The 7,563-nt window shown below is 40.3% G+C and overlaps 1 long non-coding RNA gene across 1 annotated transcript; it reads right to left on the bottom strand.

The window, feature by feature from the left end:
• Positions 1-2,623: 2,623 nt before the first annotated feature.
• On the bottom strand, positions 2,624-7,297 carry LOC123744600 (uncharacterized). Its single transcript, XR_006770962.1, has 2 exons — positions 6,098-7,297; positions 2,624-5,653 (listed from the first exon to the last, which is right to left on the bottom strand). It is a non-coding gene; the product is annotated as an uncharacterized lncRNA (long non-coding RNA).
• Positions 7,298-7,563: the final 266 nt, after the last annotated feature.

The following is a 7,563-nucleotide window of genomic DNA, read 5'->3' on the forward strand; positions in this document are numbered from 1 at the left end:
TAACTGCCCGTGCTTCTCCGCCCACGTATAAATAGGCTATAGCCTACTCTATTTCATTGAGACCACACACGCACCTGATCTCGCAGGTATGGCTACTGAACTGGAATTGGAAGGAGCAAAAATGATGACAGCCACACATAGGTTATAGCCTACCTTTTAGTAGGACAATTTGCAGGCAGAGACAAATAAATGGGTAATTGTTATGAGAATTTTGTTCCCAATGTTCATAAACTGAACTTCAATTAAACTACTCAGTCTGCACCCCAGAGTTTGTAAGGTTCTGGTTAAATGACACAGACGGAGGCCCAGCCTACAATAGTCAACCAAGTTTATTCACGAGAGCTCTGAATATCATACAATGTACACAGCCTTTTATACCTAACATTTGGTCATATCATATGTCATACCCCTTACAGATGCCTCCTCCTCTTCTTTAACACTGTCAATGCTTATTTACAAGTTTTCTCCATCACATAAATTGCTTATCATATCCTGCCCCATGTTACATAATCTACTGCAAGCCTAAAGTTTTCTCCCCTCTCTGGGTGGGGAGACCTTCTTCCTGTTATCAGTTTCACTGTGGTCACAAGTTGTCTTCTGTCTGGTAACAGTTCCCCTTTTCCCTTGAATGTCTTGCCTATATTGCTAAATCATTAAGCTTAAACTTTTCCAATACACACACATTAGTACATTCATCTTATAATCACTCGGTTATAACTTTTCAGGGTGAAATCATTTAGTCAAACCATTAATCATATAATTTCCATTACAATCCACCCTATTGGCTAAATATTTCACATATACTATAACACATCTATTTTTATTGGATTCAGAAATGTCACACAAAATCAAACTAGATCAAAGAAAACAAATACATGTATTTTCATTACATTCTTATCAATGACTGTTCTAAGCCTATGTCCAGTCATAACTCTTCGGATTAGGATTTTCGCTATGACCTTCATTTAAAGAAACAGTCTTCCTAAACCTTAAAGATGGTCTCATCTAACATGGGCTCCTCGTAATTGAATGAATCCTCCACCAGGCCCGGCGGGAGGTATTTGTCATCCCACTGGTCTGAACTTGGAATCGGTCCGTATCTCACCATCTGCTCCGTCATCGATCTCTCCAGAGCCCTGGAAATGAAACCTCTCACACAAGGGACCAAACAACAACCACATAATATCAACACAGTCATACCGGTGAAAGCAGCCCACAACAAAGTGATTACAACCTTTTTCCATTTTCCAAACGTACTATCGAACCATCCCGTGAGTGCCGTGTCCACCCTGGAATTTTCTGCTAACTCCTGAGCTAAATTGTTTAGACCGGCCAGGGCCTTGGTCACTGATCCATCTGGAGCTGTGTTCTCAGGGATGAAAGTACAGCATTCAGATCCGAATATCATACACACACCACCCTTTTCAGCCAGAAGCATATCCAAAGCTATTCTATTCTGTAATACCATCAAAGTAGTCGCAGCCGTCTGTTCTGCTAACCCTTGAATCGTATCTCTGGTATAGTTGATGAAACGCTGCTGGTTATAATAAATGTAATTTATCCAATCTACATTTTTATTGAGAGTCGACCACCAAAAAAGACTTGATTCCAATCCAGCCCATATCTGATTCCTAGCTTTAAACTCATCAGGCACCCCCCTTGGAACTCCAATGCTATCAAGGTAAACTCTATCGTCGGACGACCCTGACGGAGCGCCCCTCCTCTCTCTTCTACCTGGCACTAGGTCTTTGTGTTGGATAAGGGTGAAGGGCATGCCGAACTGTACCAATGCACAAGTACCGGTCCAATTCGTAGGCAGGCTAGGCCACAGCTTCTTACCCCCACACATCCACCAGACAACCGCTCTAGGACTTTTTTATCTTACTGAAGTCCTCGGGACTCAACCACCCAGTCAGTTCCCTCATAGTTTCAGTCATCGTCACGTTCTCTGTCCTATTGCATGTTCCTACTTCCCCTACATTCCGCCCGTGAGTGTTGTATCGGGTCAGACAATAATAGTCTCCTCCGGCGACTGTAAAAGGGGGAAGTCTGGATCTAATGGGCACATAGGATACAGATAATGCAGATCAGTGCAACTGTTATTGTCTGGCTTCCCTGCCTTCATGAACAGCTTTACCATACAGGCCATTCCCCTTGGTAAATGAATTCCATCGAGTGGAAAGGGGATGGTTGTCAACTGAGGTTTGGCTGTTGCACAGGCATAACATTCCTCTTTAGCTACTGATCTAGCTGTATACTGAATCCCTTCCAGCCATAGGTTGGAATCCCCAAACCAAGTCTCCACCTCAATCACTTCCTTAAGATCTTTCGTCTGAACTATCCTCACCGGTCCTTGGCTCTGGATGACTACACGAGTAATGTCCGTTTTATCAGGGGTACTACTGGTATTCTGGCTGGCAGTAGAACTATCTCCTGTCCTAACCTCTACTACTCAGAATGGTACCACAGTGTCGACACTGGTCTGGTCAAGGCCAACATACCATAACCCTAAATCCTCTTTCTTTACGCTTTTAATGGTAATTCATACCTTTAAGCAATACTTCCCTTGCTCTGGATTGCAGTCAAAAACCCTGGCCTTCACTATACTCCATCTGTTTCTATATTGGGTGTGTGGATTGACATAGCCTTCTCTCCCTGTGTGAGCTATGACCTGAGTCCATAAGTTACACAGGGATCTACACAGATATCTTCCCCATGAAGTCAGAGTCCTAGACTGCCAGGAGGTTAGGGACCCCATTTGGTCTGCATAGAACTCTATTGAGACATCCTTCCCTAACTCTACTCTCACTTCCTTTTTATCCAGATCGAGTGACCTTTTGTACCTAGGCCATAAAAAATCCTCATCTTCTACACTATGGGTCAAGTTACCACTTTCTGACTTCTCGAGTGGTTCATGGTGTATTTAGGAATATGGCTCCCACAATCAGACAGCTCAGACTGACCAGTACCGCTGTAAAGCCCCACCCCCTCCCGGAGAACATAGCACTGGCTAGAGGCAAACCCACACTTTCACTTCTATGAACGCACACAGTGAGGATCGGGCGGGTTAGGGAATCTTCGTTAGAGAGGTAACCCCCGAACCTTATTGGTATTCGGTTCTTCTCCTAACTCTGTGATTGTTCGACAGTGTCAGTGTGTCTTACCCTCCCACAATGTGTGATATGAACCCAGGTAGCTCTTTCAGCTATTCTCACCACGAAGGCTGTTACCAGGAGCACTTGGTATGGCCCCTCCCACCATGGCTGCTTCCAGTTCTTTTCTCCACAGGGACTGGATCCACACCCAGTCTCCTGGTTGGATTGAGTGAATCACCTTCTCCTGTAATTCACCTGTTGGACACAAAATCTCAGACATACGGGTTTGGTTAACAAACAGTCTTCTCATGTGTTCTGTTAGCATATCTTCAACTTCTATGTCTACCTGTTCTGGTCTCACTACCTCTGGCATTCTATATGGTTTACCTGATCAGCTAAAATGTAATCCATCATTTAAAGAGATAGATCCTAGTAAACCAACTCTAGGGATAATATCTGGACCTAATATTTTAGCTACCCTAATCGTATCCTCCCAGTAAGTTGGGAACGCTTCTTCCCATTTAATATACTTATCTATTATATAAAAAAAAATTGTACTTTATTATCCAATAGGCCACAAAGTGTTTCCTAACCTGCTCTACCACCTGCTCTACTATCCCCCTGTTGACACATGGCTCTGCCCATGTATCAACCTTGCCGCATATCTAAACAATGACTTAGGTAGTATTGGTTACTTATCATGATACCAAATACCGTCCTTATATAAATTGCTCCTAACTTCTCCCATTTCGAAATCTCTTTCACTGGTGCTCTAGACTGACAATTTTAATATAGCTTTGTCTATGTTTACTTCCTCTTTTAAGAACTGCTGTGTTGACTCCTGCTGTTTAAGACCTGCCTGTTTCGCTCCCACATCCGCTTTCCTAATTCCATTCTATCTTATCTCTGGCTGTCATAGCTTTACCTCCTTTAATTAACCCCACATCAACGGGTCCTTGGGACCATAACACGGAGGGTACCGCTTCTAACTCTTCTTCCTGTGCCTAAGTTAAAAATAAATCATCCTGTCATTAATCGGGCCCCACGTCTGAGTGGACCCCAGGTTAAGTTCTCGCTTCTACACTTCAGTTTTCATCTATACCTGCCTATAACTTAACTATGCTGCTCTCCACTCAGTAACTGTTATCTAACCATTCTGTATCACTTCTATCTTCTCTCAATCCTGGCTTATTATGAGATTCTTACCTTCTGCTCTCTATCTTGCGCTCCTCCTGGCCCCCCTCCTGTTCCTACTAGTGCGGGGGAGCCCTTCTCCTTCTGCCTTTCTCTCTATCTTTCTTACGTATCTTTTCTTTCCCAAATCCGTCAATCTCAAATATATTTATGAGTAACAGTTTCAGGTAAAATTGCTTTAATAAATCCCACATCTGTCACTCATTTTAACCAAAACATCTCCGGTATCCCTGTGTCTAGCTTTAAACTTTCTCTCTGCTCTCTCTATGGCTCTATCACTTTATTCTCATCGGTTGAAATTACAAATATGTCAAAGAACTATAAACTCCATCATAATTATCATTTACACAAATTACCTTAAAACCAGTATTACAAATGACCTTAAATTCATCATCCAAATGGCCCTCCCATGAGGCTGATCAGACCACAAAGGAGTGCCATGATAGAGGTCAAAAGTCATACCACCCTTTCAAAACAGTGTTTCTTGTTATATTAGACAAATTAAAGCAAAAGCCATCACACATTTTCTACATGTTGGATCCCAGGTTCCCAGAACATTCCCTTATCACATATTTAATTAAAACTCAGAAAATAAAACTTCTAAAATTCCATATGTGTGCATGCCCCTTTAAGATATCGTGGCCCTTCAGCAAATGGAAATCTCGCCAAACCCAAACATAGTATTTTAAAAACACCAACAAATAGTTATACACTATTTGTTGTGTGTGGGTATTTGCTAACCCTAGTTAAAAACAAACAAAACATTTCCAGGCCTTTTTCAATTTGGTAGAAATATGCCTCTATCTCACTTGCTCCCTCCAAGATTATAGCCCTAGGAAACCTTCCAAAAAGAGACAATGAAACACTTATTTTCCCAGAGAAAAAAAACACCACCACTTGGTCAGCATTCATTATACTATACCAATTCAGAAACCCACACGTTGACTACAAACAAAACCTAATAATAATGATAATTTCATCGTACTTCAAATCTATGAACCTCCCCTACTTAATATACTACTTGAATAATTTGACCCACGCTTGCTTTACAACATTAAAACCCATTCAGTCTGTAAATAGTCTCTCAAAGTCCTTGATAGGAAGCCCCATAGCCCTCGTCACTGTTACATTCTCAAAAAGCATGAACTCCTGAATTGAAAGAAAGTATCTTAGGCAATACACTGATGCATGTCTTGTATACAGGATTCTAAATGTTCAGGCTTCCCCTCCACTCAGAACTTTTGTTAGACGGAAAACCCAAACCTTATGGCCGCAGATCCACAAGGTCCGCCGTGAGAGATGACTGTATAATTCCCTTAAGTCAATCTGCTTTCAGTGTAAGAGCTTCCCCTTTCTGGAATACCCTGCCATTAGACACACACAACTGTGATTAATGTGCACTGTCCTTTTAAAATAAAAATTAACTCAACCTGCAATCCACTTTACTGACCTGACATTGTTCCATGTAATGGAAACAGATTATAATGTTAGAATACATGAACTTCCTGCTCAAATTCACTATTTTTACCTAAACAATAAAACCCATAAACAACAATCAGAAACTATCACAAAACTTTTACGATCCAACTATTCAGACCTGAATTCCTTACAGCTAAATATAGTCCAGCGCGCACAACCAACTCTCCTCTTCTTACCAGTTGGCCAAAATATAACCTCTACTCAAACAACGTTCTGCCTTTCCTCTATTGTAAGAGTAAAACCAAACTTTTCAACTTTCTCTTCTCTTTCAGCTTCACACTTAGGAAATGTCCAAGACTTAAAAATAACATATAAATCGCCAAACTTACTTTTCAACTTTCTTAGTAACTTCCTTTTTCTTTTCATCCTCTGCTCGCTTCCTCGTTGTCTCTGTCTCACTTTTTCTCCTTCTCAGAATTTAGGAATAATTACTATTGTGACTTTTGATAAGTTATTAGGTCTCACACATATACGAGTCACCGCTTCTTATGACTTTTAACTGGTCAATAAACCTCTCACACGCACATCATTTTTTCCCCTGCTGATATCCTTCTTCAAACACTCTCTCTCTCTTTCTCTACACTTGCCTTCTTGCCTTCTTCTCCGGACTTCAGACAGCCACACCCTGGCTATGTCTAACCCTCGACATGCTGTTTCCCTGTCTTGTCCCCACATACCTTATGTATCTTTCTTATCATTAGTCCCAACTTTTCTACGTCCAAACTTCCATCAAATTCATACTTCCTTCTCCACATTGGACCGAAATCATTTTTCTTTTATCTTTTAATTCCATATAACGCTCATCTCCAGTTAATTCCTGCACCCCCTTTGAGGATTTGCCACCCATGGTTACTTAATTACTATATTTATTTATTTTCTTATATGTATTCTCACTTTCTATGGGTGTAACCTCCTTCCTCCTGTTTGGAATAATCAGACCTATTTTGCACGCCTCCGGTAGATCTCGATTATCCCCTCTAAAATGTATTTCGACAGGCGATCTATATTCATACAAATTATGTCCCTGACCTACTTTCTTATAATTCAAAAAATATATATATATCTCGCCTTCTATATTATGTTTTCCGCCTAATATATTATTGACCAGTTATCGTTTAAGTCTCAATATTAGCTCCAATTCTCACAATCTATGTGTGTGTTTCTATAATCTGTTATTATAGTTAAATCTCACAATCTATGTGTGTGCTCTACTGTTATCATACTTAATCTAGAATTGAAGAATAGTTATTCGTATGGATCCTGACACATTATTTATATCTCACATGTATACGGCCATAAATAATGCTTATTTTTAGATCCTTGCGACTTTTGACTGGTCAATATATCTATTTCACACACAAATAATTATCTTCTTATTCTATGTGCTTTTTAAAACTCTGATTCAATTATTTCTATGTGTATCTCTTACCTACTGGTAATTTCCTCTAGGAACTCAGAATACTTACTTTTATGACTTTTGATAGATTATTGGGTCTCACATGTGTCCAACAATAAGCTATTACTCAGAGGTTTTAACCTCTTGGGGCTAGGTGGGACGCTAGCGTGCCACCTGTGGTGCACTCCATCAACAGCAGGTGCATTTCAAGAGCGGCAAATTTGAATCCAAATAAATGTCAAAATTCAAATTTTTCAAAAATACAACTATGTTACACCATTTGAAAGATAAACATCTCCTTAATCTAACCACGTTTTACGATTTCAAAAAGGTTTTACGGCGAAAGCATAAATTTAGAGTATGTTAGGACAGTACATTTACAAGAGTTGTGTGTAATGT

This window comes from Salmo salar, chromosome ssa01, assembly GCF_905237065.1.
Source record: "Salmo salar chromosome ssa01, Ssal_v3.1, whole genome shotgun sequence".
In the NCBI taxonomy this organism is placed as follows: Eukaryota; Metazoa; Chordata; class Actinopteri; order Salmoniformes; family Salmonidae; genus Salmo; species Salmo salar.